Source organism: Caretta caretta, chromosome 14, assembly GCF_965140235.1.
Source record: "Caretta caretta isolate rCarCar2 chromosome 14, rCarCar1.hap1, whole genome shotgun sequence".
NCBI classification, from domain to species: Eukaryota; Metazoa; Chordata; order Testudines; family Cheloniidae; genus Caretta; species Caretta caretta.
Window position 1 is genome coordinate 33,268,893 of NC_134219.1, and position 11,584 is coordinate 33,280,476.

Sequence of the window (11,584 nt, forward strand, 5' to 3'; positions counted from 1 at the left end):
CCAACAAGCTAAAGTTGACCTGCTTTCCTTACAGCCAGGGCTGAGATCACTGCACCAGGGTTTTAAATGCATCCGATGCAGTGAGCTGTAGCTCCTGAAAGCTTATGCTCAGATAAATGTGTTCGTCTCTAAGGTGCCACAAGTCCTCCTGTTCTGTTTTTAGGCGGCTGAGAGTTCTCCCAGCAGAGTGCAGGGCATCCCCCAGCCCTTTCGGGGAGATCAAATGACCACGTTATGAACCACTTTGATTCTAGGTTGGCCGGCTGCTGAGCCGGTGTGAGACTCACACGCCAAGCAGATCACGCTGTGCCCGTGCAGGGAGAGAGGGGAAGGAGCTTGAAAGCTAGTTATGACCCCAGGGGGAATGGTCCAGCCATTGAACCGCAGCGGGCACCATGAATTCATGCAGAACAGGTCCATCCATGGCTATGAGCCAAGATGGGCAGGGATGGTGTCCCTAGCCTCTGCCAGACGCTGGGAATGGGCAAGAGGGGATGGATCACTTGATGATTCCCTGTTCTATTCATTCCCTCTGGGGCACCTGGCCCTGGCCACTGTCAGAAGACAGGACACCGGGCTGGATGGACCTTTGGGCTGACCCAGTGTGGGAGGTCTTATGCTCTTAGGAGTTCAAATCCAAGCCTTGGTAGGAAATCTGTATCTTACAAAAAGGAGGCATCTTGCTCTAATCTGCCTCTCTCCAAGGGTTTTTATTATTATTATAATTTATTTTGGGGAAACTTAATCCAAATACAGCAGAATACTCAGAAGGTGCTAACCCTGTCTTTGAAATGACAATGAATTCCACATGCAAATGCTTGCTGGGAGCGGAGGGTGAGAAGGACGGAAGAGTGGCTGGGAATAGGGGCAGAGAGGGGTTGAGGTTGGGGGCTAGGTGGGGTGGGGCACTGAGAAGGGAGGAGTGGGGGAGAGGGATGGGGACTGGGGGAGAATAGGAGCGGGGGTGTGTGGGCCATGATCTGGCACCTCCCAGCCCATATATGGCTGACACCCCCATGGGATCTGGGAGCTGGAAGGCCTTGGCCTGTCCTTGAGGAGTCTGAGCCTGTTTCCCTAAAACTTCCCATGTGTGCCTGTCCCTTGTGCGAGTGGCAGGATCTGGGGGAGGGGGGAGGGCCCTGGCCAACTCTGTAGTTCTGACCCCACCCTCTGTGCCCTCCATCCTCATGTGAGCATGGTTCTGGGGGACCATTGCTTTTGAGGGAGGGTCGTGTGCCCCCTCCCTCCCAATGATCCTCGACCCCCTCATGTGAGCTGGGCTCTGTGGGTCCCTGCCCCTCTGGGGGTGTCTGAGCACCTCTTCCTGCACCCCCTGTGAGCCAGTATGTGGGGAAGCCCTACCACTGTGGGTGTGGAGCGGAGAACAGGCATACTGGGAGCATGCACCAAGAACACACCGCTGACACCAGGGTGAGGAGCTGAGTCCGGGCACGCTTGGTGCATATCCCAGGCTCTCCAGCAGTGGGGATGAGAATATCCACGGCCATGAATGGAGCAGTTCCAGAATATCGAGTTCAGCAAATCTCAGCCACCTAAAAGCCAGGAAATACAGGTATGTGCCCAGGTAGCCGTAACTCCGCCCTCTGAGTGATGTCCCAACAGGTCCATCATACGCTCACACTCGGCCTTTTCACTGTCATGGGCAGGAGCTGCCTCCGCTTGCCCAGTGCTCAAACACTAAGCACAATCCCTGCACAATACTGCACATGTGAAATGTACCAACCACTTCCCACTCACTCACTGGATACCATCTAACCGTAGACTTTCCCTTACCCACCATTCAACCCACAGCCTGCTCTGGCATCCCACCTCACTGCTGCCAATCCCCGTGGCAAGACCCCCCAGTGCCTTACTACTGAGACAACATACACAAGTTTGCAACAAAATGAGGCAGACTGGATCCTCAAGGTACAAAGCTTCCTGCGCTTTGATGGGGTGGGGGCAACCCCTGGTTTCCTCGTAGCCCAGTCACAGCTCGGACACTCCTCAAACTAACGCCTATCACCTCTCTCGACCTGCCCCACCCTTCAGTACAGCTACAGGTCCCACAGAGAGTGCAGCTGCTGTACATGCCGATAATCCCAGTGCCTATTGCCTGCTCCAGGGAGCAGAGTTGAGGTTGCCTGGGCATGGACCGTAACTCTGTAATTCCCAGGTTTCTGATGCTTGAGTTTTGCTGATGCCCACGTTCTGGAAGGGAAGGAGCTGTCCCTGCCTGGCAAGCCGGACCTCTGCCTGCATGAAGTCTCTGCTGTTTCACTGATTTCAGATTCCTGCCCCTGGTTGGAGCTGAATTCACACTGCTGCGGGGTGGCGGGGGGGACAGTCTCTCGGAGCCCCACAAGTCTTGTCCATCCCAGCGGCCTTTCAACCCTCTGGCTCTCTTTCTGTGCATGCTCAGTGTAGTCCAGGGGTCCTCAAACTGGGGGTCGTGAGGTTATTATGTGGGGGTCACGAGCTGTCAGCCTCCACCCCCAAACCCTGCTTCATCCCCAGCCATTATAACGGTGTTAAATATATTAAAGTGGTTTTTAATGTATAACGGGGGGGGGTCGCACTCAGAGGCTTGCAGTGTGGAAGGGGTCACCAGGACAAAAGTTGGAGAACCACTGGATAATCCATTTGGTTCTTGGGCTGGAGGCACAACCCTAAAAGGAGACGCACGCGCTTTTGCCTCTCGTGTTCTCCGTTTTGCTCCGGCTGGTGGGGCTGCAGGGGTAGCTGCTGCCCCTGTCCCAGGCTGGCTAGGGGGAAGGGAGGGACAAGGACCCTGGGCTGGAAGCACTGGGAATGAATTCTCAGCCAATCAGATTGTGGGGCGTGACACCAGGAGCATGGGCGAGGGTATGAAGCCAGAGAACTGGGTGGGGAATGGAGGGGCAACAGCTCCGGAGCCCATTGGGGTGGCATTGGGACAGGGGTGCTTGGGAGAGACACCACTGGTCACAATCCTGTAAGTGGGGAGTGGATGAACACGAGTGAATGTCACCACGTGCCTGAGGGATCCCAGCAGGCCAGGGCCAAGGACTGAAGTGAGATCCCTCCATCTGGTCCCTCCAGGGCGTGGTGAGGGGATATAAGGGGGGAATCCTGATACGGGGACCCCACAACCGGTTCTAAACAATGGAGGCAATGTCGTGACTGACAGGTCTGGGAGGAACTGTCCGAGCTCCCCTTAGAGAGAAGCTTGCCACGTTCAGACAATCTGCATGGGGCCAGGAGGTGACCAGCCCTGCAAACCAGCTGCCCAGCCACCCCAGAGGGGCCTGATCCCAACCCTGCGCTCACCTGGAGCCCAGATGGATCCAGCAGCTTCTCCCTCTGCCGGGGCACCGCAGCCCACAGGGCATCTTCATGGCAGGATGGGCCTGGCACAGCCCCAGGTACCGCACTTCTCTGCCCGGGACGGGGACGGGGAGAGGCTAAACACGGACCCTGCAGGGCTGAGCAGCAGCAGGTGCAGCTGGCTGGTCCCTGTGTGGATCCCCCCATTGGGATCTTCTGCAGCTGCTCTTTGGGGGACAGGGAAGGGGCCTTATGGCCAGGCAGGGGGCGCAGCTGTGTGTGCAATGGGTGCAGGGTCTGGAGTTGGGGGGGAGGTTGTGGGAACTGGGGTGGGAGGGATGGGGGATTTCAGAGCAGCTGTAACAAGTTGACTGAAATGGTTCCATTGACTTTTTTTTTATTTTTTTTTTTAGGAAAAATTGGGTGTTTGATTAAAGGCAAGTTTTTGTGGAAAGTGTCGGCTTTAATAGAAAACATTCATGGTCTTCTTGGAAAATTCAAAAACCAAAAATTGTTCTGTTTTCAATTATTCTGAACTAATTTTTTTCTGAAGATTTTGGCAGGGTTGGCCATTTTTGTCAGAAGTTTTTCTTGTTCTAGCCCTCCTGGATGGGGAGAAAAGCTTGAAAAGGTAAGCCCTAAAGGCTGCACCACCAGGAGATCAAGAACAGAACCCAAAATTGTTTTCAAAATCTCCTCTTGTTTAAACCAATCTGATGGTTTTGGGGGCTCTGACTTGTGATTTTTGGTCACTGGGGGTTGGCCACATGGACTAGAACCAGCTTGGCCAGGATCCAGATGTTAACCCCAGTGTAGAGGGCCCTGGCAGTGGCCCATACCCATCAGCTGTGGGGGACAGGAGAGAGATTTGATGTGTTCCCTGAAGTTCAAATTAGCAAGAGAAGTGGCCGGGGAGACACATTATAAACTGGGGGATCAGTGACATTCAGGATGAGGCAACATTGAAAATACTCAGCGGTTTTACAGTCGCTTTGCTCTGACGCTCTCAGCCCTGGTGGAGCAGAGCCCCCGGCCCTTCCCTGAACACACCCACATATACCCCTGCAAGGGGGGTCCAGAGCTAGGAGCGGAGCAGGGGGACCCCTGGGCACCAACTCCTCACCGCACTCTCCTCTCCCTGTTCTCTCTCTCTCTCCAGATCCAGCCAGCCGGAGCGGGGTGGAAGCTCCTCCCGCCCCACAGGGACCCCTTGCTGCAGCTGTCGTGAGTAAGTGTTGGGGAGTGAACCCCTCTCCCAGGTCGGGATCTCGGTGTCTGGGGTGAGGGGATTTGCTGGGGGGTGTCTCTGTTCTGCGCTCTCACAGCCCCGCTTTCCTCTCTCTGTTAAATCTCCTGGGGTGGGATTCACCTTCCACCCCTCCGCTGACCTGCCTGTGCCCCTCTCCTCTCTCTGCCAGGCCCCTGCCTTCGCTTGGAGCTCTCGCCGGGGAGGGGCTGCTGCTGCTGACTCTGCTCTGAGCTCTGCCTGAGGATGGGGGAGATGCACTCGGCCCCTGGAGGGGTCAGGAACCGAAGGTAGAGCGAGCATCTCGCAGGGGTTGCCTGGGAACTAGTTCATGGTTTGAGATTGTCTAGCTCGGCATTTGTCCAACTGGGAGTCCTGACCCAAAAGGGGGTTGCAAGGCTATGGTGGGGGGAGGGGGGGTCAAGAGATCACAAAGATATTCTCAGGGGAGGGGGGCAGGAGGGGAAGAGGGCTACAACAGCTGCCCCTCTCCAGCTGCCCAGCTCTGAGGGCAGTGCCCCGCCCGTAGCAGCCCAGAAGTGAGGGTGGCAATACCATGTGTATGTTTCTATGAGTCCGTACAGTAACTTGCTATGACTGTTTGGGGGTCGGGGGTTGTCATAGCCTGAAATACTTTCAAAGTGGGGCCAGCAAAACCAAAAGTTTGAGAAGCCCGGGTCTAGCTTATTCTGATACCTGTTGCTCCCAGCCTTCCCCCAGCTGGTTTTATAGAGCTGGTGAGGCTCTTCCTCCCCATCTAGTGTCCGATGCTAGTAAAGCAAGAGGGAAAAAGTGATCCAAGCAACTCCAGACCCATTCATCGAAGCCTAGCTGAGTAGTAGGCAAGGGGCTGTAGAACACGCTGTGAGGGAAGGATGATGAAATTCATGGAGGTAAATGGCAAGGGGGATGTAACCAAAGGTAGATGGGGCCAGACTAACCCGAGTTCCGTCTTTGAGACGAGAACTGATTGTTTAGACAAGGGAAATGCAGCAGATCTAATATATTTGGACTTCAGTAAAGCATTTGGTATGGTACCACATGGGAAATAATTAGCTAAATTAAGGAAGGTGGGGATCAGCACAAGAATTGTAAGGTGGGTGAGGAACCAACTGAAGGGGAGAAGGCTGAAAGATGAACTATGGGACCAGAGGGAGGTTCCTAATGGAGTTCTTCAAGGATCGGTTTTGGGATCCATCTTCATTAATCTCTTTACTAATGGTGTTAACACGAAAAGTAGGAGAGTGATAACAAAACTTACTTAAACTTACTTAAAACTTAATAAAAAGCTGGGAAACGTGGTCAGTACAGAGGAGGGTCGGAATCTTACACAGGAAGATCTGGATGACCTTGTAGACTGGAGTAACAGAAAAAAGATGAAATTTAATAGTACCGGGTGCAAGATCCTGCACTTAGGGTCTAATCATAAGAATTTCTGTTGTATGCTGGGGGCTCATCAGTTGGAGGAGACAGAGGAAGGGCGAGACCTTCATGAGTTGGTCGATTACAGGATGATGGAGCCACCAATGTGATGTGACCCATGAAGAAGGCAAATGTGACTCTAGGATGTATCAGCTGAGGCCTTTCCAGTAGAGATAGAGAAGCATTAATGACATTGTATATGGCACTGGGGGGCCCTCATCCGGAATGGAGGGTCTGTCCTATGAGAGGAGAAAGGGAGAGCTGGGCTGGTTTAGTCTAGCAAAAGGAAGGCTGAGAGGGGATCTGATGGCTCTCCATAAATACTTCAGGGGGTAGACACCAGGGAGGGTGAAGAGCTGTTCTACATAAAGGACAATGTAGGCACAAGAACAAATGAGGATCAAGTGGCCAAGAAGAAGTTTAGGCTGGAGATTAGAAGGTTTCTAACCATCCAAGGAGGGAGGTTCTGGATCAGCTTCCAAAAGGAGTTGTGGAGCAAACAACTTTATTAGTTTTAAGATAGCTTTGGACACATTTGAGTGTGATTTGCATGACAGGGTTGCTTGTGATGGTGGGGGTTGGACTGGCCAACTCTGGGGTCTTTTCTGGCATATGTCTTATAGTCCCAAGTCTCATGCTTCAGGGCTTCAGCTGGTCACCTGCAGGGGTCAGGAAGGGACTTCTCTCCCCCCCCCGCCCCATGTATTCTGGGTTGGGGGCGGTGTTTGTTGTTTGTTTCCATCCTCTGAAGCATCAGAGTTAGCCCTGGCTGGAGGTGGGACACTGGATGGGGTGGGCCAGTTCTCTGGAGTGGAACCAAGCTTTCGTTCTCTCAGGAGCTTGGGTGGCTGGGTCTAATGCTGGGTCACATGCTCAGGGTCTCAGTTATTGCCATATGTGGGGTTGGGAAGGAATTTTCCTCCAAATCAGATTGGCAGGGAGCTAGGGGGTGTTTAGCCTTCCTCTGCAGTGCGGGGGGCAAATCCTTTGCTGGGACCAACTGGGTATCTCTCCCTTAATCAGTTCTGTTAGAGGCACCTGCTTTCCAGTTCCAGAGGTCACTGATCAGCCCCAGCAGACGACCCCCAGCCAGGGGGCACTGGGAAGTTCATTTTCAAGAGGATTTCATGGCTCATGATGAACTGGGCATGCAGATCCCTTAGGTAGCTCTGAAAATCGCTGCCTGGGGAATGGAGATACCTGGCTAGTGGGGCAGAAAAAAAAAAAAAAAAACCCCAAACCCCACACCTCCCCCACTTTTTTGATGGCTTAAAATATTGAGTAAAATACTTCCCCTGTGGCCTGTGCAGTGCAAGAAATTTGATAAGCATTTATGAGACTTTAGGACGGGTGCAATTTCTATAAAATTGGCATAATGGCTGTGATGGAGCCTCACAGATGAACTCCATCTCCATAGAGATCACTCCAAGTGAGTGTCAAAGGAACCCGCTTACCGCCCCACTGTGTATCCTGTATCTGCCACAGAAGGAGTGACGAGAATCAAGAGTTGTCCGGGGTAACCTAGGGCCATAACCGCAGGGGGGTGAGGTGGGATTGAGGAGTATTGACAAATCTATGGTGGAGGGAGCCAAGGCCTGGGATAGCCGGGAGCTGCAGGTTGGGCTTGAGGGGCAATGAGGTGTTTGTCTACACTGAGACAGCTCATAGCCTGACATGGTTGTCCAATTTGGTTCCTTGTTCAATCTTTTTGCCTTCATCCGTCTGCCTGCATGGGCAGCACAAACTTCCCTGCACTCGGCCCTTTAACCCAGCCATGGGGCTCTCTGCTTGGATTGTAGATTTCAACCATGCTTCGTGCCTTGCTGTGAACATCACATTGCAGCTGCCATTGGGAGATGCTGTTAGGGGTCACTACAGAGCAGCGGATGGCCAAAGAGCCAGTCCCCTGCTCCCGACAGAGCCCCAGGATGACCCCAAGAGCAGCGATGTGGGGGAGATGGAAGAGGAAGAGATGGGAGAACAAGAGGACGAGGAGATGGACGTGGATTAGAACATCGCTCTGAATCTGATCTGTATAGTGCTGGATGTGCATATGGACCATAGGATGTGCCCCTATAGGAGGGGCACTGTTTACAGACCTAAACCTCTCAGGGATTTTTTAAAATATATTTTATTATTACGTTCTCCTTTGCACTTACAAGCTTTGAGCAGATTTGGGGATTAATGAATGTTCCGTTTCCAGTGATGTCACTGTGTCGACAGCTCTGGGATTCGGACACGATACGGGTACAGTAGGGTAAGGTGCATCAAATCTCTTCAATCCAGACAGCGTGATCCGAGAGCAGACGAACGACCGGCAGGCTTTGTGCTGACCTGGTGTGAGTCAGAGCAGCCTTGAGGCTGCTGTAACATTCTGCTCCCCATAGGCCCAGGAGCAGAGCACATGCCGAGCCTTCACAACAGCCAGGGAGATGCCTTGTGCAGCGGAATTTTCAAGGGCTGTTTACACCCATTTTAAATCCCCTTTGCCTCCCAGAGTTACTTAATGGGGCAGAATGTGACTGACTTCAGATTTTTCACAAATTGGCTGTTTTCTGCGGAAAGTTCTTTTTGTTGTTTTTTTTACCACCACCCCCAATGTCTGAAAAACAAAATATTTGCACAAAACCAAAAACATTTCAATCTGTAGAGCCTGCTGGGATGCTGCAAGGGAGCTGTGGTCCAGGTGTCTCATGTCCCCATTCTGCTCTGGGGGGGGACTCTCCTCATTCTGGTTGGCTGGACTACATCTCCCATGATGCACCATAGTCAGAGACACCCACGATACAGCTGGCTCCCCTCACCTTGAGGAGAGACTGTGGTGCACTGTAGGAGATGCAGTCAGATCAAGAAACCACCAAGCCTCCTGAGAAAAATGCACCATGTTATATGTTGTTTCATGTCATGAAATATTTCAGTTCAATGTAATCCTACCAGGGTACCATGTGGCCTCATGGCAGCATTACATTGAACTGAAATATTTTGGTTTTCAACTTTTTGCCTAAAAGTGTAACTTTCTGTAGAAAATTTCAGTGAAAATTATTTTCCCCCCCACACACATTTTTATCAGTTTGCCATGGTGGGGGGACCCACTTTTTCCAACCAGCACTGCCCGTGCCATCTGCTTACCCAGCTGAACCCTAGAGGGAGGGTGTTACAATAGCTGGAATGGGGGTGCAACAGTGGGCATATCTCTGTAAACACTCCTGACTGTGCAAAGCTGTTTGAATGGTGGATTCTTGTTCTTGAAACACTGGAGATGAGAGCTGGTCGAAATGTTTCAATGGTTTTTTCAATAAAAAGCTTTTTTTTCCAACAGTGAGATTTTTCATGCACAGTTGTCGACCTTTTAGTTTGTTTGCCAAAAATAAATATTTTAATACTTTTTGATAATTTCCAAAACGCAGAGCAAAAATACTGGTTTGCTGAAAAAGTGGATTTTGGCAAACAAAATAAATAACTGTTTTGGATTAAACATTCGAACAAAAATGAAGAAAAATGGGTTTGTTTCAAACACATTGAAATGAAAACAACTTTGCCACTGTGCATGAAAATGGCTTTTTGTATTTTGACCAGCTCTACTAGAGGCCACACTGGTAACAGTCTTCGTTGTTTTAAAAGATATATCCTAGCAGGGGCATTAAAACCTGGCATAGGGATCTGAATGCACTGTGATTTGTACGTCTGTGCAGTATTGCTACATATCAGATGTTTCTATTCTTCTGATGATTTATGACACTGGAAAGCAAGGGATTGTGTTGTAGAAAACCCAGGGTTTTGAACCAGATGCTTTTAAGACGAATGTATTTCTTTATTTTGAGGTGTAAAAATACACTTTTATTTGTTCTGTCACCTTATTTATTCGGCTCTGTCCTTTGCCCACCTGTCTCTCCACCATCTGCTTGGGCTTTGACGCTTAATTCAAACAATTACACTCCCCTCTCCTTTCTCTGTAGCACAGTTCCTAGTCCAGTCCCCTTGCTCCCTGCTGGAAATGAGCGAGGGACAAGCGCTGGCAACCAGAACAGCCTGGGTGCAGTTAAATAGACCAAAGTGTTGCTTAAAAAACACCCTGTTTCCATCAATAGATTGGGCTAGTAACTTTGGGCTATTGGTACCAGAGATAATAGCTGGCAACCCTTTGAGTCATATGGTCATGCCCCCAAAGCCACCCTGCTTCTGCCAGAGCTGGACGTGAATGTCTCTTTAACCGAGGCACTGATTTCCGGGGGGGGCTTGACCCCTGCTCTGCCCCAGGCCCCGCCTCTTCCCAACCCCGCCCTCCCCAGGCTTGCCCCGTCCTCCCCCCTCAGCACCTTCTGCACACCGCTGAACAGCTGATCACAGGCAGAGGGGAGGTGCTGGGGGGGGCTGATCCTCAGGTGACCTGCAGACCAGAGCACTAACTCGGAGGATATTTGATGTTTTATGTGGAGTCCCAGCTCCTAGAGACAAGTGAGTGGGGGAGAATCTCAGCTTTGGTTTAAAAATTAAAGGAAGTTTGTAGCCCTCAGCGTCATGGAGAAAGGCCTGAAAATGTGCCCACAGGCTGTAAAACCAGGCAGGGGAGAAACAGGCTGCATCCTTGTTTAATACCTTGCTGATTTTTAAGCTAATCTCTTGATTTGGGGGGGCAGGTTTGGGCCCACCCATGGGTGCTCCGGGGCTGGAGCACCGTTGGGGAAAAATTAGTGGGTGTTCTGCACCCACCCGCAGCCAAGCGCCCCGCCCCCCCACCCAACCGCCTCCACTCCTCCCCCTCCCAGCGGCCCCTTTTCTGCCCTCCCCAAACCGCTGTAGCAAGCGCTGGGAGGGAGGGGGAGGAGCGGGATTATGGGGCGCTCAGGTGCCAGGGCAGGGATTTGGGGAAGGAGTCGGAATAGGGGCAGGGAGGGGGCGGAGTTGAGGCGGGGACTTTGGGGAAGGGGTTGGAAAGGGGGCGGGGGTGGAGCGGGGCGCGGGCAGAGGGGGGTCAGCACCCACCTGCCCGGCGGAACTTTCCCTAGCTGGAAATTGGAGCTCTTGGGACTAAGATCCAACCCCCCCCCCCCACACTGCCTGAGCCCCCCCCCTTTGCTGTCAGCCCAACCGAGATCACTTTAGCAGCCCACAGTCGGAGGGGGAGGCAAACCAGCAAGGAACCGACCTGCTCTGCAGTGAGACCAGTGGAGATGGGGGGTCTGTGGGCAGGAGAGAAGAGCTGGGCACATGGAGATAAAGTTCTGCCCCCAGGGAGAGGGAATAAATCTGTCTGGGGGTGGAGGAGCAGGCGCGGGGGGGGGGGGGGGGTTACAAACCCAACTACAACCCCGATGACGTGGGACCCTGTTTATTGCCATCTTGGCTCCTCCTCGCTGAAGTTCAGGATTACTATCGCTCTCCCCTCGGGCACAACCGTCCCGCGTCTGACTCGGTCCGGCCAGCCCGGGGTCTTCTGCCTCCGGGAGCGGCCAGTCCCAGCTGCTTGGAGGGAAGGGACCGGGAACCCGGCAGCAGGCAGCTGGGGGGGGGCGGGGGGGCTTCTCCCGGAGAAAGCCGGGGGGGCGCCCCGCTGTGAGAGCTGATCCCCAGCAGCAGGGACAAGTCTGAGAACCAGGCACGTCATTTTGG

At 52.6% G+C, this 11,584-nt stretch overlaps 1 long non-coding RNA gene across 1 annotated transcript; it reads left to right on the forward strand.

The window, feature by feature from the left end:
* The first annotated feature begins 1,237 nt into the window (after positions 1-1,237).
* On the forward strand, positions 1,238-9,826 carry LOC125629631 (uncharacterized). Its single transcript, XR_007354459.2, has 4 exons — positions 1,238-3,404; positions 3,720-4,534; positions 4,725-4,842; positions 7,774-9,826. It is a non-coding gene; the product is annotated as an uncharacterized LOC125629631 (long non-coding RNA).
* Positions 9,827-11,584: the final 1,758 nt, after the last annotated feature.